Consider the following 24,533-nt stretch of genomic DNA (forward strand, 5'->3'; position numbering starts at 1 on the left):
CTTGATCACTCCATTCTTATACTTCACTTTCAATGCATATCCAGCATAGTTCTCTGCTTCAACAGCAGGGGAGAAGAAAAACTGTTACTTCACACATCCAGCAGAGCTCTCTGCTTAAACGGCAGGGGAGAAGAAAAAAACTGATACCTCACGCATATCCAGCATAACTTCAACGGCAGGGGAGAAGAAAAAAGGATTCACACTCACAAAGCGGGGAGTAGCTGGCTTGTTACGGCGGTTACTACCCCAAACCAAATGTGCCTGATACTTCACTTTCGATGCATATCCAGCATAGCTCTCTGCTTCAACGGCAGGGGAGAAGAAAAAAACTGATACCTCACGCATATCCAGCATAGCTCCCTGCTTCAACGGCAGGGGAGAAGATAAACAACCAATAAGAGCTGTATAACATAATCTGGGTAAAAACAAATAAGCATGGGTGTAGCTTGCTTATTGCGGCGGTTACTACCCCTACTACCTCTAACTAATCAAGCTAGATATTTCACTTGGATGCAGCTCCATCACCGCTCTCTACATTAATGGCGGGGGTGGAAGGGAATTAGAACCAAGAGCTAAGAGAAACAGATAAGTATGAGAGAAAAAATGAGGGAAGCTTGCTGGGCAGACTGGATGGGCCATTTGGTCTTCTTCTGCCGTCATTTCTATGTTTCTATGCCCTGCCTCATTCTGCTTTCCCTTGGATGGATCTTCAGCTCTGATCTCGGCTTGCTTCCTGGACCTCTCTTGTTTGCCGCCAGCCATTAACCACTGCCTGACCTCTGGACTTTATCGATTGCCACCCGCCCTGACCTTAGCCTGCCTCAGACTGTTTCTATTCATCTCAACCTTATCCATGGATCTTTGGCTCCTCAGCAGAGCCCCCTCGTCTGCCAGCCCTGGCACCCAAGAGCTCAATGAACCTAAGGGGAACTTGGGCTGGTATAGGTGAAGCTCCAGTTGGGCCTCTGCCTCATCCAGCTCCACCAGCTGATGGTGAGGATCTGCAGGGCTCCACCATGTAGGTTGTGCCAACTCCAACTTGGTCCAAGGGTCCACACCAACAACAGTAAAATAGCCAGATAAGTAGCGTGTGACGAATAGCATGGACGTGAGCCCTTGGTGCTGTGGCATATTTGACGCCACCTTAGAACATAAGATATGCCATATTGGGTCAGACCAAGCGTCCATCAAGCCCAGCATCCTATTTCTAACAGTGGCCAATCCAAGTACTGGCAAGTACCCAAACAATAAACAAATCTCTAGCTACTATTGCTTATTAATTAATAGCAGTTTATGGATTTTTCCTCATCTTCAAGGCCTTTGCCGACAGCTGGTGAACGCACCCTGAAGCTGGTCAGAATGAAGCTTCACCTATACCAGCCGCCGCCTCCTCCATAGGTTGAGCCCTTGGGTTCTGGCAGCTGGCAGGACTTAGATAGGTCCCTAAGGTGGTAGAGAGAGCAAACGTCCAAGGGCATGATGGAGATCATTACAGGTAGCTGACTGAAGATACTGGAGACAGGTCAAGGGTCAGAACAGGTGGCAGACAAGTGAAGACAGGTCCAATGCAAGAAGTGAGGTCCAGATGGCAGGCAAGAATGGTCAAAATGTGAGCAGCCCCTGTAACAAGGCCCAACATAGTTTCATTTCACTTCTCTCTCAAATTGAAAGCTATGGAAGACATACTTTATGTAAGTCCTTGGTTTCCAGTCCCACATTTCATGCTCTGAATTATACAGACTGGTTAATGTATGTGAGAGAAAAGAAAACACTTGCACAATTTTTAAAATCTTTACTGTTACTACTACTGAAGACCCGTGCAAATATCTACATACAAAATAGGTCTCTTAATTTCCTTACATAAGCTATTTCCTCACCTATTGATACTGTGAGGCCTCCTTCAGCATGCACCCACTTCAGGGCTTCAGCGCCCACACAAATGTTTACAAGCCTCCAAGACTTTCCACTCTATCACGCTAGACACTGTCCATTGCATCCAGCCTCACTCCAGGCTTCTCGCTCTCCCACATAAGAGCAATGGGAGCACAGCAGCACCATCTTTCCCAGCTCAGTCTGCCTCTCTCTTCTTTCTGTAGCACCATCAGGAACAGGGGAGAAGAGACTAGGGATAGAAAAGGGGGGATAGACTAGGACAGAGGATGCAAAGTGGAGAAGAAGAGTTTTCATGATTTTCCAGGAAACCCCTTCCACTGGCCAACCGCCTCATCTTCTTTCTGCCTAGTTCCCGGGACATCAGCAGCATTAGGGCACATTACAGAAATGCTAACAGAGCACATGCTCAATGTCCCTGCAGCCACTCATGCTCCTTCTCAACAACCCTGCATACGTCCAATGTAAAAATGAAACATATACTCTGTAGAAAAGAGGAGAAGCAACTGAGGCAACAACGAGCGCTACTGAGATGGGAAATGGTGAGAGCTAATATGGAAAAGAGAGTTTAAGTGGAAGGGAAAGAAAGATGGAGAAAAGATGAGAAACAGAAAGAAAGGAAAACCAGGAAAGGGAATATGAGATGACAGATGAGATAAAAACAGAGGCAAGACTGAGAATAGAACAATGAGAAAAAGAAACATACAACAAGATAAAAGGAAATCTTGATTTTTCATTTAAACTTACTAAATTCATCTCATAGGGATTACAAATCCATGCATGCAATTGGGCAAAACCAGGAGTGAATGAGCCTATTCCTTCTGACACAAAGCCAATTGGTAAACCTAGCACACTCAGATCCATCATGAAGTCAGCACCTCTGCCTCATCAGTGACCTAGCAAGTATCTTCCCACAGACTCTGCATCACGTAAATAATACCGAAAACCTGATCCTGATGGAGCAAGGTTACAAAGTTTAGAATTACATGAATGCTGGTCCTGGTGCTAAGAAACATTTTACAGCTAATGAATTACTCCCGTGAAACAAGAGACATTTCATAATTTTGACATCAATTATTAAATTGCCCAGAATTCTCTCACTAAAATTTACATGTCCTACAGTTAAGATATGACAAATGCTCTATCCATACCAGCTTCACAAGGCAACCCATAAAAATGCTGACCTGGTTTTCACATGCAAACTTTTTTCTGCTAATGCATATAACAATAAAGCATCATGAGCTTTTTTTTTCATAATGTGTATCAGTGAAAAGAATTTAGTTGAGTTGTAATATTTTTTAATGCAAAAAAACAAATACATTCCCAGTATCCAAATATGGGAATGCTTTTCATACTGTAAGTAGTCAACATAGTAGTAATAATAATAATAATAATGAGATCTGTTTTTTAAAATTAATACCAGTAGCCTGGGAAGTAAAGTATTTCGGCCACATCTTTAAAGGCTTTTCTGAAGTAAAAACAAGCCACATTGACTGTAAAAGGCTAATTTTACATTGCTTAATACAGTGGAATAACCAACTGCCTCTTCCTATCTTCTTCAGTCAGTTCACTGTATGCTGCGCTCCTTCTATTGTTCATAAAATACATGTACTAATGTATAAATAAATGTTAGCAACGGCATAATGCGGCTTCTTTATGAGGTGTCCGCATACACAGTTCAAGGTCATTAGAGGCCAGCTGTTGCTCTGAAGTCATTCCTGCTTTCTACTACTAATAATCATTCCTGTAACACTATTGGAAGTATGCATCAAGGTGCAATCACACATAAGAGACAGTCCCTATTGTATAGAGCTTACAATCTATTCAATACAGACAAAACAGGACAAACAGAAGACTTAGGGACTTTCACTTATTATGGAAAAACCAACAAAGGTTAAGGGGTTAATGTTTAAAAGCAGCCTCCTCACTCCAAAGCATTCTGGTATTTTGTGCTCTAAGATTCCTAGGAAGGGGGGGGGGGGGGGGGGGGAGATTACACAGTGCCCATAAGATGCTTTGTGATGGATCTCGAGAGGCACCGCGCTGACTAGTGCCTGCCCCAGTGAACGGGAGCTAATGAATGAAATTGCCCGATCAGAGATTAACAACAGAAGCACCTAAACACTAAAAATTTTTATTGCTTATATATCATGTTTATAGCTTATATTCTTTTCGTTCAGTAATTCCCTTTTGTTTTCCCCCACCTTACCTCCACCCAGTTCCATTATCAGTTTCATTGTAAAGCCATGTTGGCCAGTTTTATGTTACATGGAAACCGATGTGATGTTTGCCTAACGAATGTCGGTATACAAAAATTGCAAATAAATAAATAAAATAAATAAATAAAAAGGCTTATTGTGCTGAAAGCATTTACAAACCCAGGATAGAGGTTTATGCAAGCAACTTAAGCATCATTGATGGCAGCTGAAAAACAAATAAGTTAAAAAAAAAAAAAAAAAAAAGAGAGGTGGAAAAATATTCATTTAAACTGTGCAAAAAAAGAAGTCTATAAACTTCAATAAAGTCAAACTTGAACTTTAACACATCTTGTATTTATAAGCTGACATTGGTGCCAACAGAGGAAACCTCCAACACAAGCTGTGTTTCACAGGTGAGCTGTTTCAAGGGGAAGGCAAAAATCTAGAGAAACAAATAATGAATAGAAAACATGCATAAATCAAGTAAAGGCATAAAAGTAAAAAAGAAATCAAACTAGTTACAAAAGTAGTCATTCAAGAGAGCATACCCAGAGAGCTTAAAGCAACAATCGTAACTTAGAATGATATTTAAAAAGGTAGAAAGCACCAAAAAGATCATGTGAGGACCCAGCAGCAATTAAAAACAGAAATAACCAGTCAAAAGCCAAGGAAAGATCGCAAATGAAAAACATTAAATACAGGCAAACCAATCAATCTCAAGGTTTAAACTTGAAATGAAAATCCATCAAATTTTTTTTTTGTTGCTTCATTCTGAAAGAACACATATCAAAGCAGAGTGTTTTGTTGTGCTTTTCATGTTGTTCCTGTTGTGTTCATGGACCCTTGGACTGAGGGAAGATTGGCTCTACCTGCTAGGGATGTGAATCGGGCTTCGGACGATTGAAAATATCGTACGATATTTTCAAAATCGTCAGAAATCAGGGGCTCCCCCAAAACGATAGGAAAACCCCACAAAATTGTTCATGGGGGTTCTCTTATCGTTTTGGGGGAGGGCAGGAAAAACGGCACACAAAAATAACCCCTAAACCCACCCCGACCCTTTAAAACTAATCCCTTAGGCTTCCCCCACCCTCCCAACCCCCCCAAAAACCTTTTACAGGTACCTGGTGGTCCAGTGGGGGTCCCGGGAGCGATCTCCCGCTCCCGGGCCACCGCTGCCACTAATCAAAATGGCACTGTTGGCCCTTTGCCCTTACATGTGACAGGGTTCCCGTGCCATTGGCCGGCCCCTGTCACATGGAGGGAGCACTGGATGGCTGGCGCCATCTTTAAAAATGGCGCTGATGGTTCAGATGGATGTCAAAGGCAGGTGGCAAACGGGCGAATCTGTCCAAGGAAGAAGAGGGGGAACGGATTCAGCTGAAACAGGAAGGCAAGGCAGGCGAGGAAAGGGACAGGGCGACACGAAGACTGAAACAAGCTGGGATGAAGACAGGAAAAAGCTGGGACAAAGACTGGAATAGGCTGAGAAGAAGAGGAACAAGCTAAGAAGCAACACGCACTACTCATGGTAATTGGACCTGTTGCTGAAGCGAGTTGCTTCTGGAAAGCTGCTCTTTTATAGGGCAGCACTGGTGATGTCATCTCTAGGGTCTGCGGGGGCTTTCCCTCTGTGGTCCATTTAAAAGCTGGAGAGAGATGTGCGTGCACACTTAGGGAGAGGCGCGGCTTTTGGAGTCAGCAGAGTCCTGCCCAGCGGCATCTCACTGCTTCGGAGAGCAGCATCCTCCTATGTGGTGGGTCAGCGGCATTTCGCTGAGGGAATGGCGGGGCTGGCCCAGGTCTGGAGCTAAGGGTGGTGGTTCACAGGGTTAGCCCGTGGACCGCCAAACATAACAGTTCCAAAAAAAATACATACCCCTCCTGTTGTATGTTATTACAGAGGACTAAAGTAGATGGGTAAAAAGGGTTCCATTACCCAGTATTCACATCCCTGACAGAGCAGCCTACTCAGTAGTTTGATATAGTTCAAGATGGAAATATGAAAGTACTCTTTTCACAGAAGGCATTCTGGACAGCCTCCCAGTGGAGGTGGCATAGAGTGTTACGATTAACAGCTCATATAAAAGGTCCCCCGAGCCACAACCCTCACCCGCCGATGAGCTCACCATCACGGCTGCCATATTTTCCTGCCCCAAGCCTCCCTAGGCGTGTGAGGGCAGCACAGTAGGAATCTCAGTCACCGGTACCCTCCGATGATGTTAGTTCTGCTCATATTTAAACCTGGCACAGACGCCCCACAGATGCAATGGGTCCCTTGCCTTGCGGTTTGTATTGCTCCAGCCCAGCCTAGCTTTGTCCTACCTTCCAGTCAAGCCATACCTCATTCTGTCTTCCAGTCCAGCCAAGCCTCATCATGCCTTCCAGCCCTGTCCAACCTCATCCCACCCTTGCCTTCCAGTTCAGCCTCATTCAGCCTTGCCTCTCCTCACCTTGTCTTATTATGGCTCCTGTCCCATCTTTGTTGCCTCGCTTTGTCTCCTTGTCTTGCCCTTGTCTTTGCCCTTGAGTCTTTTCTCGCCTTGACAAGTCCATCTTGACCTGTCTTGTTTCTTCCTTCATTTCTGTCTCAGCCTGTCTCTCTGGTTCTGATCTCAGCTTGGATTTAGATCTATCCCTTGCTTGCTGCTTGGACCTCACCTTAGCCTTAAACCTGGACTACATCTTGTCTGCTGCCATCCCAACTCTTGGCCTGTCTCTGGACCCGGTCTTAGTTTCCTTGAATTATCTAAGTCCTGCCAGCTGCCAGAACCCAAGGGCTCAATCTGCGAGGAAGATGGCTGGTACAGATGAAGCGTTAGCCAGGCCCGTGTCAAAGAGCATTCTCCAGCTGCAGGCCTCATGGGCTTGCCCATGAGGCCTGCAGCAAGGACTGAGCAGGTTCTTATGGAAATTTGTGTGTCAGCAAGCCAAACATATTTAGATCAAATTGGTGGTGTGTTTGTAAGATCTTGGTTTTGGGTGCTCTTTTTGTTTTAAATTTGTTACTATAAGCTCCTTAGTTCTACTTTTTTTTTTTATTATTATTTGTTTATTGAATTTTCTCAAATTAAATACAAGAATACACTTGAATAGAAAACAGGTATTGTTTTACAGAAAAACAATATCAGGAAACAATAATTATGAACACTTCTACATTTACTCAATACCATTCAAAGTCCTCAATATTGGGGAGTTAACCAGACACTATCCAAAGAAAATTGTAAATACAATACTTATAATAGAAAGCTTATTGACTGATGCGGTGCAGTACTCAAAATATTTACAGACGCTATCTTGAGAGTCTACGGGTGGAGATTCTACCTCTAAACCACACTCAGGAGTTTTCCCTATTAGGAATTGTGACAACTGAGGAGGGTCAAAGAAAACATAAGAAACATTTTGATGTTTCACCAAACATTTACAAGGAAATTTCAAAATAAATTGTTGTACCTGTATCTGTTGTACCATAGACCTCATTAGTAGAAACTGCTTACGCCTCTTCTGCGTTGAACGAGATACATCAGGAAAAATATTTATTTTAAATCTCAAAAAGGTTTCTGTTCTATGCCTGAAAAACAATTTCAGTAACCAGTCCCGATCAGGCTCCAGAACCAGTGAAACTATAAGAGTAGCAGGAATTGCAATGTCTGAGTCCGATGTTTCAATTATAGCAGTCAAATCCATTAATGGCTCCATTGCTGGCTGTAATACTTCCATTCCTCCCCTTTGCTGGTTTATATCCCTTCTAGGCGTTGGCAGATAAAATATTTTAGATGTAAGTGGAATGGCATTTTCAGGGATTTTAAGAATTTCAATTAGATATCTCTTGAACATATCCCGTGGCGAAACAAGAGGGACTTTGGGGAAATTTATAATCCTCAAATTCTTGTTTCTAATATTGTTTTCTAGCATCTCCACTTTTAATGCTAAGTTAGCATTATCCTTAGCCAATATACTTTGAGATTGTTGAATAGAAGTTGCTTGAACCCTGATAGTAGATATTTGTTGATTAAAATCCACTGTTGTATTTCCCAACGATGTTATTTTTTGTTCCATTTCATTACTTCTTTTAACTATCGGTGCCAGTTGTTTAGATATAGAAGCACGTAACTCAGCTATTGCATCCCAAATAGAGATTAAAGATATCTCACCTGGTCTTGGGACTGAGGGCAGTTCTGGAATTGTTAATTCAGTCCATGCAAGCTCCTGGTCGGTTTCGAGGTTTTCCTCTCTTCCCCCGTCTCATTCTTCTCCTGGTTCCTTCCCCCAAGATGGCCGTCGGGCTTGCGGATTCCTCCCCCACCTCGCTGTGCCCCGCAGAGAGAACCAATTGTACCACTTGGGTGCACGGAGCATCTACAGCTATCGAGGTAGGTCTCGCATCCGCAGGGTTGCCAGGAGGCGTTCGTTGCACCGGGCTCAATGGTGAAATAGAGCCAGGGAGAGAGGGGAGCTCAAATTTCCCTCCCCCACTCTCCAGCGGCTGGTTCCCCGGCAAAGGAGTACTGCGGGAGACGTGGGCGTCCATGGGTCCCGTGAAAGACTGCCCGGGAGAGATCGCTGGGTAAGATACAGTCCTCGGCTTTCTTTTCCGTCCCATAAAAGTAATTTTAAGGTAAATATCTACCAAGTTCGATCAATATTACGATCCTGGAAGCTTCAGCAAGAGTGAGCGTCCACGTCGACCACGCTTCAGTCAGCCATCTTGGAAAACGCCCCAGGAAAAGTTCTTTCTCCTTAGTTCTACTTATTGGGAATTGGTAAATAGTCTGTTTCTACATTTGCCTTATAGTTTATTCTATTTGAACAAAAATGTGGTACTGCTTACTATAAAAACAAAAAAAAACAAACCCCTCTTCCTCTAAGCACCCCTTATCTCATTCAAACAAGGTTCAACTATTGAAGCTTTAAATGTGCTCTACTAATCTTCAAAGTCAGATCATGAATAGGCACTTGCTAATCTTGATTTACAAAAGTCAAGAAAGCTATACTCAGTTTCCCATGATTCCTCAGCCACAACTGCCACAGATCCTGGCCCTTGCTATGAAATCATAATAACCTGAATCCTCCCCCTTTGCTGCTGACTGCCAGCCTGATCCCACCCTACCCACACTAATATTCATGTTGTTCCCAGCCCCTGCTTGTTGCAGATGGCTGTGATCTCTCATGCCCATCTCTTTTTTCCCTGCACCGTCAATCATTGGGAGAATGGCGGCCTCCACCAACTAATGCCCACTTCCCCGGCATTCCCGGGACAGCGTGGGCACTTGCCAACCGCCATCTTTCTTTCGGCATCACCTAGGCGCACGCGCAGGGCCTCCTTATGAATACGTCATGGCGGGAACCTCGGGGGCGTCCCCTCCCGATGACGTCAACACCACTAGTGTATTTATACCGACTGGTCCATTGCTAAGACGAGTTAGCAAGGACTTCACTCGCTTGTTAAATCCACTCTACAAGGATCTTCTGTTCCAGACTTTCCTCCTGGCATTTGGACGCTCAGGGGTAGATTTTCAAATAGCGCGAATTGGCCTACTTTTGCTGGCGCATCAGGCGCAAGCAAAAGTAAGCTGGATTTTAGCAGATACGCGGAGCCGCGCGTATCTGCTAAAAACCTGGATCGGCACGCGCAAGGCTATTGATTTTGTATAGCCGGTGCGCCGAGCCGCGCAGCCTACCCCCATTCCCTCCGAGGCCGCTCGGAGAACCCCGGGACTTACGCGAGTCCCTGGGCTCTGCGCGCGCCGGTAGGCCTATGTAAAATAGGCTCACCGGCGAGCAGGGCTCTGAAAATCCGCCCCTCAGAGTACCCGCTCCTCAGGGGCTTGTCCGCATCTTGGCTATCCGCTCCTCGGAGGGTCCTCCTGCCTGGGACTTTCTGACCCGCTCCTGCGTATCTCTCCTGGGACTTCCTTGCGTGAGTACATTCTCCAACTTCTATCATCCTCACTGAAGATTCTACGGTGTACCCCGTTTTCTGGGCCACTACCGTTCTTCAGTCTGTCTACGCTACACTATCTGTGTCAGGATACTGCACCATCTACTCTGGGACTGCGGCCTGGTTCCTGTATCACCGACCTCTGCCAGCCTAGTACAGCTTCCTTGGCATACCCCGCACTGCAGGCCACTTCCGGATCTGAACTCAGAGGTATTTACATCAGTCTGCTGGAATCACCGGGTGTACCCCGCGCTGCGGGCCACTACAGACCCTCGTATCTACATCATCATCCTGACTACTGTATTGCTCTAAGACTGTTTATTACATTTCCCGCTCCTCGGGTTATGTACTATCTTTTCTCCTTAATAAAGTCTCTTCACAGCTGTGTCCTAGGTCGCTGAGACCATGCCCACTTACGGTGAGGCCCACGGGGCTCCTCCTTGTGGGCGGAGACACTTCTCACCTCAGCCTAGGGTTCACAATTTCATCAAAACCATAAAATACTGCTGCTCCTTTACCTCAGGCTGCTGGCAGTTCTGTGCAATTCACCTGTGTTGAGTAGTGCAGTCCAACAATATTTCCTTGTCCTTGTGGTACACTGCAAGAACAGGAAATACTGCCAGCACCCTGGAGCTCAGTGCTAGTATTCAGAGCAATGCAAATCTGGCAAGATCAGCAGGGGAGAACAGGAACCAAAGTATAAGAAGATGCAGGATTGGAAGAGCAATGATGAAGATGGAAAGAGATCCAGAGGAGGAGGAGGAAGAAAGGACAATAGAGGGAAGAGAGGAGAAGAAGGGGCATTGGAAGGAGGGGAACAAGATGCCTGGGGGAGAAAGGAATAATGCAGGGAGGAGATCTGCATGTAGGGTAATAAGATGTGGTAGACATTCTTAGAGGGAGGAGAGGAGATAGGTAAGGGAAGGTGGGGGGAAGTGAATAGGTGAAACTGGGAGGAAGGGAACAGAGACTGGAGAAAAGAGCAAAGGTCTGCATATACAGCCGTGCAAATGTCCACCAAAATCAAACTTTTTTAATGAAGGTATAAGGAGGAAAAATAGAGGCATAATAGTAGTGAAAATGCTCTACTTCTGCTCCCCCCTCACCAAATAAGAAAACTGAAAAAGAAATGTTATCTAGCCAATGACACAGAATAGGTTATGTGCCACTCAAAGTAAATGACTGAAATGCTCAAAAAAAACATGAACAAAACAGATTATATGGAGCAAATGTGTCCTTTGAAAGAATGCCCTCCCTTAACAGAAAAGGATTGGCAGCCCAAGGAGCAAAATAAAAAGGAACAGATTTTTTTCAAGGCTCCTTTATTACTCACTTCTGCTGCCTCACACAAACAATACCAAATATCAATTTTCTCCCTTTTCCATCATAGGTCAAATGCTAACTGGTGCATTTTAATAATATCTTTTGTTGCTAAAATGTGGCCCACCCAGGATGGCAATTTTTAGCACAGCCAAAACTACCTTAAAATAGCAGGAAAAACCACTGAAATCTGAGCAACAGTGGTAACTACAGAGCCTTAGCTCAGTGACCTAACAGGTGACACTATGGTAGAAGACTTCTCCTTGAATATCACGATTTCCCCCATACTCACAGCCCAAAAATAGCATTAGTTCAATGTTTCTCAAGCCAGTCCCGGAGAACCCCCCCCCAAGTCATAACAACATAAGAAACTGCCATGCTGGGTCAGACCAAGGGTTCATCAAGCCCAGCATCCTGTTTCCAACAGAGACCAAACCAGGCCACAAGAACCTGGCAATTACCCAAACACTAAGAAGATCCCATGCTACTGATGCAATTAATAGCAGTGGCTATCCTGCAAGGTCCTCCTGTAATGTATCACAATCCGCTTGTGATTTAACTACTCTGAATAATTTTGTATCATCCGCAAATTTGATAACCTCACTCGTCATATTCCTTTCCAGATCATTTATAAATATATTGAAAAGCACCGGTCCGAGTACATATCCCTGAGGCACTCCACTGTTTACCCTTTTCCACTGAGAAATTTGACCATTTAATCCAATTCTCTGTTTCCTGTCTTTTAACCAGTTTGTAATCCACGAAAGGACATCGCCTCCTATCCCATGACTTTTTAGTTTTCTTCAAAGCCTCTCATGAGAGACTTTGACAAACGCCTTCTGAAAATCCAAATACACTACATCTACCGGTTCACCTTTATCCACATGTTTATTAACCCCTTCAAAAAAATGAAGCAGATTTGTTAGGCAAGACTTCCCTTGGGTAAATCCATGTTGACTGTGCTCCATTAAACCATGTCTTTCTATATGCTCTACGATTTTGATCTTGAGAATAGTTTCCACTATTTTTCCCCGGCTCTGAAGTCAGGCTCACTGGTCTACAGTTACCCAGATTGCCCCTGGAGCCTTTTTTAAATATTAGGGTTACATTGGCCACCGTCCAGTCTTCAGGTACAATGGATGATTTTAATGATAGGTTACAAATTTTAACTAATAGATCAAAAATTTCATTTTTTAGTTCCTTCAGAACCCTAGGATGCATACCTTCCGGTCCAGGTGATTTGCTACTCTTTAGTTTGTCAATCTGGCCTACTACATCTTCCAGGTTCACAGTGATTTCGTTCAGTTCGTCTGACTCATCACCCCTGAAAACCATCTCCGGAACTGGTATCTCCCCAACATCCTCATTAGTAAACACAGAAGCAGAGAACTAATTTAGTCTTTCTGCAATGGCCTTATCTTTCCTAAGAGCCCCTTTAACCCCTCTGTCATCTAATGGTCCAACCAACTCCCTCACAGATTTCTTGCTTCGGATATATTTTAAAAAGTTTTTATTATGAGTTTTTGCCTCTAGGGCCAACTTCATTTCAAATTCTCTCTTCACCTCTCTTATCAGTGTTTTACATTTAACTTGACAATGCTTAAGAACATAAGAAAATGCCATACTGGGTCAGACCAAGGGTCCATCAAGCCCAGCATCCTGTTTCCAACAGTGGCCAATCCAGGCCACAAGAACCTGGCAAGTACCCAAAAACTAAGTCTATTCCATGTAGCCATTGCTAATGGCAGTGGCTATTCTCTAAGGGGCGGATTTTCAGAGCCCTGCTCGCGTAAATCCGCCCAAAACCGGGCGGATTTACGCGAGCAGGGCCCTGCGTGCCGGGAAGCCTATTTTACATAGGCCTCCCGGCGCGCGCAGAGCCCCGGGACTCGCGTAAGTCCCGGGGTTCTCCGAGGGGGCGTGTCGGGGGCGTGTCAAGGGGGCGGGCCCGGTCGTCACGGCGTTTCGGGGGCGTGTCGGCAGCGTTTTGGGGGCGGGTACGGGGGCGTGGCTACGGCCCGGGGCGGTCCGGGGGTGTGGCCGCGCCCTCCGTACCCGCCCCCAGGTCGCAGCCCGGCGCGCAGGAGGCCCGCTGGCGCGCGGGGATTTACGCCTCCCTCCGGGAGGCGTAAATCCCCCGACAAAGGTAAGGGGGGGTTTAGACAGGGCCGGGCGGGTGGGTTAGGTAGGGGAAGGGAGGGGAAGGTGAGGGGAGGGCAAAGGAAAGTTCCCTCCGAGGCCGCTCCGATTTCGGAGCGGCCTTGGAGGGAACGGGGGTAGGCTGCGCGGCTCGGCGCGCGCCGGCTATACAAAATCCATAGCCTTGCGCGCGCCGATCCAGGTTTTTAGCAGATACGCGCGGCTCCGCGCGTATCTACTAAAATCCAGCGTACTTTTGTTTGCGCCTGGAGCGCAAACAAAAGTAGGCTATTCGCGCGCCTTTTAAAATCCGCCCCTAAGTGAACTTAATAGCAGGTAATGGACTTCTCCTCCAAGAACTTATCCAATCCTTTTTTAAACACAGCTATACTAACTGCACGAACCACATTCTCTGGCAACAAATTCCAGAGTTTAATTGTGCGTTGAGTAAAAAAGAACTTTCTCCGATTAGTTTTAAATGTGCCCCATGCTAACTTCATGGAGTGCCCCCTAGTCTTTCTACTATCCGAAAGAGTAAATAACCGATTCACTTCTAAATATTTTTTATATTTTTATTCTTTGGTTTTCAGGGGGCTTGAACTGGCAGCCAGACAGGCAGGAGTCAGCAGGTTTCTCCCCTGCTTCACTCCTGCCGGCGGGCTGCCAATCATTTCTATGCCGCATATGAAACGTAAGGCCAAAATCAGGCCAATTTCAAGCACTCCAACAGTGAACTCTGCTCAAAGGACTGTGACAGACTGGCTTAGTTCCCCACAAAATACCCCTGTTGAGGGGGCCGTTGTGGGGACTGATATGGAGCATATTATATCCCCACTGGCCGAGGACATCTCTCTAAGTCCAGGGGCCCCGCGCACACCAACACCTCCAGGCAAAGAAGGGATAATATCCCTCAATAAGCCAATAAATCCCCAAGGAGAAACTGGGAGTATGGAAGAAAGTGAAGTAACAAATGGAGACGAACTGGAGATTTTGAATGTAAAGACTGTATCCCCCACAAGTACAGATACAAAAACTGAACGAGACCAAACATCTGAAAAGGGTACAAAAGGAAAAAAGGAGGTTGCAAATGAGAAGAAAATATTACATGAATTGACTGTGAGACCTAAAAGTATAACACTAGAAACGTTATGGACATTTTTGACTAAATAACCGATTCACATCTACCCGTTCTAGACCTCTCATGATTTTAAACACCTCTATCATATCCCCCCCTCAGTCGTCTCTTCTCCAAGCTGAAAAGTCCTAACCTCTTTAGTCTTTCCTCATAGGGGAGTTGTTCCATTCCCTTTATCATTTTGGTAGCCCTTCTCTGTACCTTCTCCATCGCAATTATATCTTTTTTGAGATGCGGCGACCAGAATTGTACACAGTATTCAAGATGCGGTCTCACCATGGAGCGATACAGAGGCATTATGACATTTTCCGTTTTATTCATCATTCCTTTTCTAATAATTCCCAACATTCTGTTTGCTTTTTTGACTGCCGCAGCACACTGCACCGACGATTTCAATGTGTTATCCACTATGACCCCTAGATCTCTTTCTTGGGTTGTAGCACCTAATATGGAACCCAACATTGTGTAATTATAGCATGGGTTATTTTTCCCTATATGCATCACCTTGCACTTATCCACATTAAATTTCATCTGCCATTTGGATGTCCAATTTTCCAGTCTCACAAGGTCTTCCTGCAATTTATCACAATCTGCTTGTGATTTAACTACTCTGAACAATTTTGTGTCATCTGCAAATTTGATTATCTCACTCGTCGTATTTCTTTCCAGATCATTTATAAATATATTGAACAGTAAGGGTCCCAATACAGATTCCTGAGGCACTCCACTGTCCACTCCCTTCCACTGAGAAAATTTCCCATTTAATCCTACTCTCTGTTTCCTGTCTTTTAGCCAGTTTGCAATCCACAAAAGGACATCGCCACCTATCCCATGACTTTTTACTTTTCCTAGAAGCCTCTCATGAGGAACTTTGTCAAACGCCTTCTGAAAATCCAAGTATACCATATCTACCGGTTCACATGCTTATGTTTTATCCTATTTTCTTCAGATGGATTCTTCTTCCAATTTTTGAAGGATGATTTTTTTCGCTAAAATAGCCTCTTTCACCTCACCTTTTAACCATGACGGTAATCATTTTGCCTTCCTTCCACCTTTCTTAATGTGTGGAATACATATGGACTGCGCCTCTAGGATTGTATTTTTAAGCAATGTCCATGCCTGTTGAACACTTTTCACCTTTGCAGCTGCACCTTTCAGTTTTTTCTAACTATTTTCCTCATTTTATCAAAGTTTTCCTTTTGAAAGTTTAGTGTTAGAGCTGAAGATTTACTTATTGTCCCCCTTCCAGTTATTAGTTTAAATTTGAACATGTTATGATCACTGTTGCCAAGTGGCCCCACCACGTTACCTCTCTCACCAAATCCTGCGTTCCACTAAGAATTAAATCTAAAATAGCTCCCTCTCTTGTTGGTTCCTGAACCAATTGCTCCATGAAGCAGTCATTTATTACATCCAGGAACTTTATGTCTCTAGCAAGTCCTGATGTTACATTTACCCAGTCAATATTGGGGTAATTGAAATCTCCCATTATTATTGCACTGCCAGATTTGTTAGCTTCCCTGATTTCTCTTAGGGTTTCATCATCTGTCTGACCATTTTGTCCAGATGGACGGAAATATACTCCTATCACTATACTCTTACCCAACACACATGGGATTTCTACCCATATAGAATCTACTGAGCATTTAGGGGCGGATTTTAAAACCCCTGCGCCGTCGCACCTATTTTGCATAGGCCGCCGACATGCATAAAGCCCCGGGAAGCGCGTAAGTCCCGTGGCTTTCGAAACGGGGAGGGAGGGGGCGTGTCCGGGGGCGTGGCGGCCCGGGGCCGTGGTCGAGGCCTCCGGACCACGCCCCCGGGACCGGAGGACGGAGCAGGGCTGCCAGCAACGCGCGCAAAGTTACGCCTGCTTTCAGCAGGCGTAACTTTGCCGACAAAGGTAAGGGGGGGTTTAGATAGGGCCGGGGGGTGGGTGAAGAAAAGTTCCCTCCGAGGCCGCTCCGAAATCGGAGCGGCCTCGGAGGGAACAGGCAGGCCGTGCTGGGCTCGGCGCGCGCAGGTTGCACAAATGTGCACCCCCTTGCGCGCGCCAACCCCGGATTTTATAAGATACGCGCGGCTACGCACGTATCTTATAAAATCTGGTGTACTTTTGTTCACGACGGTGGCACGAACAAAAGTACCGGCACGCGTATTGTTTTAAAATCCGCCCCTTAGTCTTTTGTATGATCTTTATCCTGTTGGAATCTATACCCTCCCGGACATAAAGTGCTACACCCCCACCAAGTTGATCCTCCCTATCATTGCGATATAATTTGTACCCTGATATAGCACTGTCCCATTGGTTATCCGCCTTCCACCAAGTCTCTGTGATGCCAATTATGTCAATCTCATCATTTGCTGCTATACACTCTAACTCTCCCATCTTACTTCTTAGACTTCTGGCATTGGCATACAGACTTTTCAAAGTGTGTTTTTTGTTTGTATTAACAACCTGCTTTTCAGTTGTTAGGGATAATTCAGAAATCATTAGCTTCGGTGATTTATTACATATAGGCACATGGACTATGTTTGCTTTTAATGGAACCTCTCTGTTGGGATGCCCTAACTCTCCTGTTTCATTAGTATCCTTCAAGGACACATTTCTCAGAACCATGCACTGCTGAGTGACTGTCGGCTTTCCCCCTTGTTATATTGTCATCCGTCAACAAATGGATATGAGTGGAATATTTTTAAATAAATAAAATACTACCTCCATTACATGCAGAGCTATCTCATGCATATTCATTGTTAATATCCTGAAAGCCAAACTGACTAGGGAATAGAGATGTGATTCGGCCAAACCTTTCAGTTTGACCTTCGTTATCAGCCTGCCGCAGGAAATTTGGTTCTCCCACCGTTCGGGCCGATTTTTTTCAGCTGCCCAGAAAAAAAAACCTCGAAACCCATCCCAACCCTTCAAATTTAATTAATTGCAAACCCCCACTGTCCCGACCTCCCCAAGACTTGCCTGCCCCCCCCCCCCAAAAAAAAAAAAAAAACTTGCTGAAAGTCCCTGGTGGTCCAGCGGGGTCCCGGGAGCGATCTCCCCCTCTCGGGCCGTGGGCTGCCAGTAATCAAAATGGCGCCAGTGGCTCTTTGCCCACATGGTAGAAGCAATAGATGGCCCACGCCATTTTGATTACTGGCAGCGCGGGCCATCCATTGCTCCTACCATGTGACAGGGGCTGACCAATGGCACCGGTAGCCCCTGTCACACGGTAAGGGAAAAGAGCCACCAGCGCCAAAGTAACTGGTCAACTGTCTTTGAAAGTCGGAGCAAAGACAGAGTAGAAGCCAAAACAATTATATTTCTTAATGTTTTAAATACAGTTTCTGAACAATGTGAGAAAATAGAGAAGGAGGAGCTGGTCACGAATGCAAACCACCCTAGAAAACATATGCAAGGGAATTAGTAATTATTTTGGCTCAATAGGCTTGTCTGCTAAAATCTTAGAGGATAACTTTAAAACATGTGCGCCGATGAACGCACGCAGATGGATGTGCACACGCAATCAGAGATTTTGTATTGTGCGCATAAATGTGCACACACTATATAAAATATGCTTAAAATCTAGCCAACATGTTCACATATCTTAAAGATATGCAGCATGTATTTTAAACATAGCCGGATAAGTAGTGTTTTTAACACTTATTTGGCTATATTACTTAGAAGGATAAATAGACCTTTTTCAGACCTATCCAGCTAAGAAGCAGCAAAGCCATCACTTACCTAGAAAAGTCAAAATATATCCAGATAAATGGTGAAAATTTCCTATATGTGAGTATTTGTGCTATTTTTAAATCATTTACACATGGAGCTTTACTTCACATATTTTCTTTTGCACTTGCTGGATTTTATGTGCATAAATCAGCATATTTGGTAATGTGCACATGAAGGAAATTACCAATTAGTCCATTAGTTTTCCCAGTCTCTCTCTAGGTCAGTGGTTCTCAACCTTTTTTCTGTCGGGACACACCTGATAGATGGTCCTCACATGTGAGACACACTGAACATATGACAGTCACAAGGCTAACCCCACCCCCGACCCTCAGTCTTGGGTATAAAGCAGAACTAGAACATTCCCCATACAACTCACCATACAAAAGAAATATTCTGGCGTTATCTCAATAACAGTAACACAAACTCCCTCTACTACCAGGCGCAATAGCCCTACTTATAAAAAGACAGCAGTTCACCACCAATGCATGTCCAATTGAGAAAACACAACAAATAAAATCAGATCTTTTACTAGCCTACATGCTAGTTAAATATCTCACCTCGGTCATACACACAAGATCGACCTTCACCAAGTACAAAAAGACCACAAATTACAAATACAGAGACAAACTGGAATGGAAACCCAAAAAAAACACTCTGCATGCAGCACAAAACTGGAGAAATGGAAACAAAAATATAGCACCTAACATAGTCCCAAGATCTGCAATAATGCACACAAACTAATCCGTACAAAGTTACACCTGCATTATGGCATGCACTCAAATGGAACAACCCTACCTATAAAAAGGCAACACTACAAATATTAAACCAGACCTTAAACACCAATACACCTCCAATTAGGAAGACAGAAAAAGCCAAGCTTTTATAGATTCCCATACAAATAATTGTAAAACTATATGAATAAATGTTTCAAAAATAGCTGAATAGATCATCTAATAATTAAAAACTCTTAAAAATGATTAAAAATTCTTCAAACACCAAAAAGTATTTCAAAACAACAGACACATCACATAATACCCAATAATTAAAATGGCAGACAATCAAGAAAAATGAACTTAACAAGCCACCTTTACTTACCCTCTCCAGCAGTTCTCTACTCCTTTCCCTTGGAGGCCACACCAGAAGCAGCAGTAGCTGTCCTCACGGTCTTCCTCCATAGGGACCACAACCAGTCTCTCTCTCTCACACACACACACACACACATACCCAGTCATCTCCCTGATCAGTCTCTCTCAATCACCACATGCTCTCTCTATTCCACTTAGACACAAGCTCTTAATCACACACTTGTTCTCTCTATCTCACTTACAAACAGGCTCGATCACACACATGCCCCCTCTCTCACAGCCACAGCAGGCAAAAACATGCTCCATCTCTCTCTCTCGCACACTCATTGACCCACAGAAGCACCCTCCCTGTCTCACATACACAGAAGCATCCTCCCCGTCTCATACACACCACTTCCGATCCCCTCTCTTTCTCTCTTCCCTGTCCTCAGTCCCTTTCTCTATCCTCCCTCTGTCTGAGATCCTTTCCCCTGTTCTCTCTCTCCCTCTTCTCTCCTCAGTATTGATACCTTTTTCTCTAATAAAAAAACAAATAAATTAACAGGTACTCACTGCCTGATAATATTGGAGCAATCAATGATGTAAGTAGTTTTAGAAAGCAGCTGAAAGCTCATTTATTTAGGCAGGCTTTTAAAACCATAGGTGCGTGTAATTTTACTCTGGTAATGATAATGGGAAATAATGTTTATTTTAGCGGTTATTTTTTAATGTTTATGTACTTATGAATCAGCAATTCATTGTTTTTTGTTATAATCCACCTAGCACGAATTTTAATCGCTACAGGCATAATAAAAACATGTGTAAATAAATAAATAAATAAATAGCTGGACACAGAATGTCAGAAAAATGACTTTTTTTTTATAAAGTTAAATAAAAATATATCTTTATTTATTTAAAATATTTGTTAGCCCCCCTCCCATAGTTCACGGCAGGGTACATAATAAAAAGGTCACAATATCTGAAAATGTACATCATGGAAGACATTCACATTAGCAGGACCTTAAACAAAAAAATAAAACCATAGCCGTTCTTAAAATGCTCGAATAAGATCATGAAAGCCAAGTTGAAATAAGGAGGTCTTAAGGGCCTTTTTAAATAGTTTTGGCTCTGAGTTGTGGTCAAAGAAAGAGCCAAGGGCTGGCAACCCCCAGAACACCTGCCACCTGCTGGCACACAAAGCCCTTCCGCCTGCCACACCACTGCTCCCTGTCTGCTGGCACCAGGATAGCTTTCAAAATTCACAGGCCAGTGATAACATCATCATGAAACACAAGATTAGCACAGTCGGCCTGTGAGTATTGAAAATGCCCACAGGAAAGAGGAGTGTGCCAGGAAGGCAAACTGTTATGTTGCAGTACAGAAACTTTTCATCAGGGGAACTCACCCCCCCTCCCCATCCCTTTTTCCTGCCCATCTGGTTTTTACTGGGGGGGGGGGGGGATTTGTCCAAAAGATGGGTAGAAATGCCCCTCTCCCAGAGGAAGGATGATTTTCCCCATGGGGGAAATATTGCAAGCTTTTTGACACTTTGTTCATGCCTGCCCTAGACCTTTCCTAGTGCTAAAAATGATGACAGATTACAGGCATTGAATACAAGCCTAATACTACAGAAAGGATAGGGTGTGTGATCCAGCCTTCAATTCACTTGGACTAGCAGAGATGGAGGTTATTAATGTGTTGCCACAGCTCTAGGTTTTAAGGTCAGTTTGTAATATATCTACCCTTTTTCTGGAGATAATTTGGGTTGTCCTACATGTATAAGACTTTTTAAGTAGTGCCTTCCTATTGGGTCCTACACAAGTGTAATATAAAACACACGTGTGATTCATAGATTCTCTGGGAGCAAATGTGCTTACTCCTATCTGGATGCCATTGGTATCTGCAATTATGCTATATATCTGACAGAAAAACCTAAGATATGACAGCCAATAACAAGAGCATGCCCCCCCCCCCTTCTAATCTGTCCATTTCCTCTTGTATACTGCAAATGCTTTGCCTTCATTTCTTCACAACTAAAGCTTGTCTGTGCCTATCCCAGCCGCTCTTTAATTTTGGTAAGGTCTGTGCCTCCACCATGGTCATAGATGGGATGGTACTCAAGTACTCATTTTCTTATGGTACTCAAGTCTATCCTTTTTTCAGCCTCATATTATTATCTTTTGTTCTCAAACTTCTTGTCCCCTGAAAAGAATGCAGGATTCTTCAGCAATATTGTATTTGAATGTCTGTATCATATCCCTCATCTAGAAGTTTACAGTACATAATTAGATCTTGCTTCACATAAGGTTTATAATGTAAACTCTGCACAATTTGGGTAGCTCTTCCCTAGACTGACTCTACCCAATACTCCTTTGGAGATGCAATACACGGAACTAAGCATGACACTCTAGATGAAATCTCACGATAAGCATGTGCATTCATATTGTTACTTTACATGCATACATTTTTTATGCATGTACTACTGTATTTGTGTGCATACATATCATTTTATGCACATAAGTAACTAAACAAAACAAAATATAAAAAAACCAGCAAAAAACAAAATAAGAAAAATGAAGAAATAAAATACAATTTTTCCCATGCACACTGCAATCTCATGAATGATTTGTACAGCGGCAATCTCACCTTTTGTCTACTGATTATGCCACGCCCTATGCACCCTAATGCTCCTCTAGCTCTTGGCACCATCTTGTCGCATTGTTTTACAATCTTGAAATAATCAGATATGATCATCACTCCATCTCCATCCTCATCCTGTCTGATGTACATTGATTCTTCACAGTGTCAACCCCTGTCCACCCCACCCTGTGCCCTCTCAGATTTCTGCACCTTAAGTGCAGGTCTATACTCTTGCATTAAAGTGTAGCTGTGAAACTCTTGACCAATCCTCAAGCTTTCTTAGACAACTCATTTTCCTTCTTCATCTGCAGTGTTGACCCTCTTACAGAAGAGAAGAGGCAACAATGTGCTTCTATTTTATACATCACTACCCCCATCATACCGAAGCCTGAAGATGCTCTGGCTCTCCCTTGCATATGTTTCCTCCAACCCTACTTTCATATCCTAATCTCCCTCTGCCCCCTCCTACACTGTATTGTCTCCTGAGTACCATGCATTAAGAGATGCTGAAATAGGAGGGTTATTTATTTTATTATATTTATTACTCTCTTAATGCCAACGTGGAAAACCTTGCTTCATTTTAATAAAAAGCTGTGCATTGCTCTGAATAAGGCAAAAGGGACAAAGCAAAGTTTGCTAACAGGCACAGACAGTTTCTGATCCTTTATTTTACTTCTGCAACATGTGCATTGTATCTAACTCCTGTAGAACATTCTCAGAATCTCTTATAAAGTATGCAAGTTGTTTATGACAAAAATGAAAAATATGGCTTTTTTTTCTCTTTCAAGTCTCCTTCTCCCGTCCTTCAGTTATTTCCTATAGTCAGGTTAAATAAGTATATTTGAGGATATTTAAATAAGAGAGTGCAACACTTGAATGGCGGGCATGCGTTTTGGGCTTTTTACCTTTTGCTTGTGGTAGCATCCATGGCAGGAGCATGTTCGGGGTGTTTTCTCTGCTCAATTCCAGATACTCTTAATGCAGAACAGTGACTGCACTTCTTGGAAAAGGTTGAGGCCCATGAAGGAGGTTTGGAACAGCCACAGCGGTAATAAGTGTCTGAGTGTGGTGCTGGGAGCAGTCACAATGTCTAAAGAAGAAAAGCAGCTCAGCAAAAGCCAAGCAGGGAAGAAGCAGAGACAGCAAGGAGGCAAGAGAGACTCTGCACGTGGACCCTACCCCAACAGTGCATCGTCCCAGGACTATGTTGTGGGTGAAGTGCTCAGCAGCTTGTGCCAAACTTCGGCTACTAATGTAACCTCTGGTCGACTCTCCTCCCTTTTCAGCACCGTCGCCCCAGCAGTCCAGCCAGTGTTTGTCCCTGTGCCCCCCACAGCCAGGAAACGAAAAGAGGCTGTGGGAGAGGACAGGACTGGAAGGGCTGAGGGGCAGTATCCAGCAGGGCAACAGCTGTCTAAGAGGCCGAAGGTGAACAGGGAGAAGATCCTGGCAGGGGCAGAAGAAAGGAGAGTGGCAGAGAGGGAGCGGGCTCTGCAGATGACGACGAGAAGAAGGAATTGCAGAAAAGGAAAGGTGCCAGCCAGAAGAAAGCAGCAGAGAGAATACCAGGCCGCCAAGGAACTGGAGCCAAGGAAGGGGGTGAAAAGCAAGCCAAGTTTAACAGGGCAGAAGAACGCATTCAAAATAAGAGAACCGTTTTTGTGTGCAACTTGCCTGTCACCTTCACAAAGCAGATGCTGAAGGCCCTCTTCAAGGAGTTTGGAGCCATTGAGTCTGTTCGCTTTCGGTCTCTGGCCCGGACGGATTCCACTCTCTCCCGCAAGATAGCCACCATCCAGCGGCAGACGCATGCCAAGAGGAACAACATCAATGCCCTTGTGGTCTTCTGCAACCAGGCTGCTGCTACCAAGGCCCTGGTCAGGAACGGGCTGGAGGTGGCTGGTGGCTTCCACATCCGTGTGGATCTGGCAGCTGGGGCAGCCTCTCATGACAACAGGCACTCTGTGTTTGTGGGGAATTTGCCCTATGAAGCTGGGGAGGAGACTCTGCGGGAATTCTTCTCTGATTGTGGCCAGGTGGTAGCAGTGAGGATTGTCCGGGACAGGGACTCTGGCATGGGCAAGGGCTTCGGCTATATCCTTTTCAAGGACATAGATGCTGTGCAGTTGGCCCTAGGGCTGGATGGTTCAGATCTGCTTGGGAGGAAGCTGCGGATCAAGCTCTGTGTGAGGAAGGAGAAAGTGGTAGCAAATCCCAGTATGAGCCAAGTAACAAGGAAGTCTTCTGGAGCCAAGACTGGGTTTCGCAGCACAAAACTACAGCCTGCAAACCACTCTGCTAGCAGATTGGCCAAGCTGGGCAAAAATAATAAAAAAAACTAGAAAACCAAGAGCCAAGGGTAAGAAGTGACTAGACAGCAAGACAAAAAACACAAGCCTAAATCCATCAAGTGGGAAAAATACTGGTCCCGTAAACCTCAAGAACTAGCAAACTTGTTGGGCCTGATGTATCAAAATGT

The 24,533-nt window shown here is 44.4% G+C and overlaps 1 protein-coding gene and 1 pseudogene across 1 annotated transcript in view; one reads left to right on the forward strand and one right to left on the reverse strand.

Annotated features, from left to right (window-relative positions):
- The window catches only part of ADGRV1 (adhesion G protein-coupled receptor V1), a 1,128,533-nt gene that overhangs the window by 1,096,983 nt on the left and 7,017 nt on the right, over positions 1-24,533 (reverse strand). The gene's annotated exons all lie outside the window — the stretch shown is intronic.
- On the forward strand, positions 23,116-24,405 carry LOC115074143 (annotated as a pseudogene).

The sequence above is a fragment of the Rhinatrema bivittatum genome, chromosome 1, assembly GCF_901001135.1.
Source record: "Rhinatrema bivittatum chromosome 1, aRhiBiv1.1, whole genome shotgun sequence".
Classification (NCBI taxonomy): domain Eukaryota; kingdom Metazoa; phylum Chordata; class Amphibia; order Gymnophiona; family Rhinatrematidae; genus Rhinatrema; species Rhinatrema bivittatum.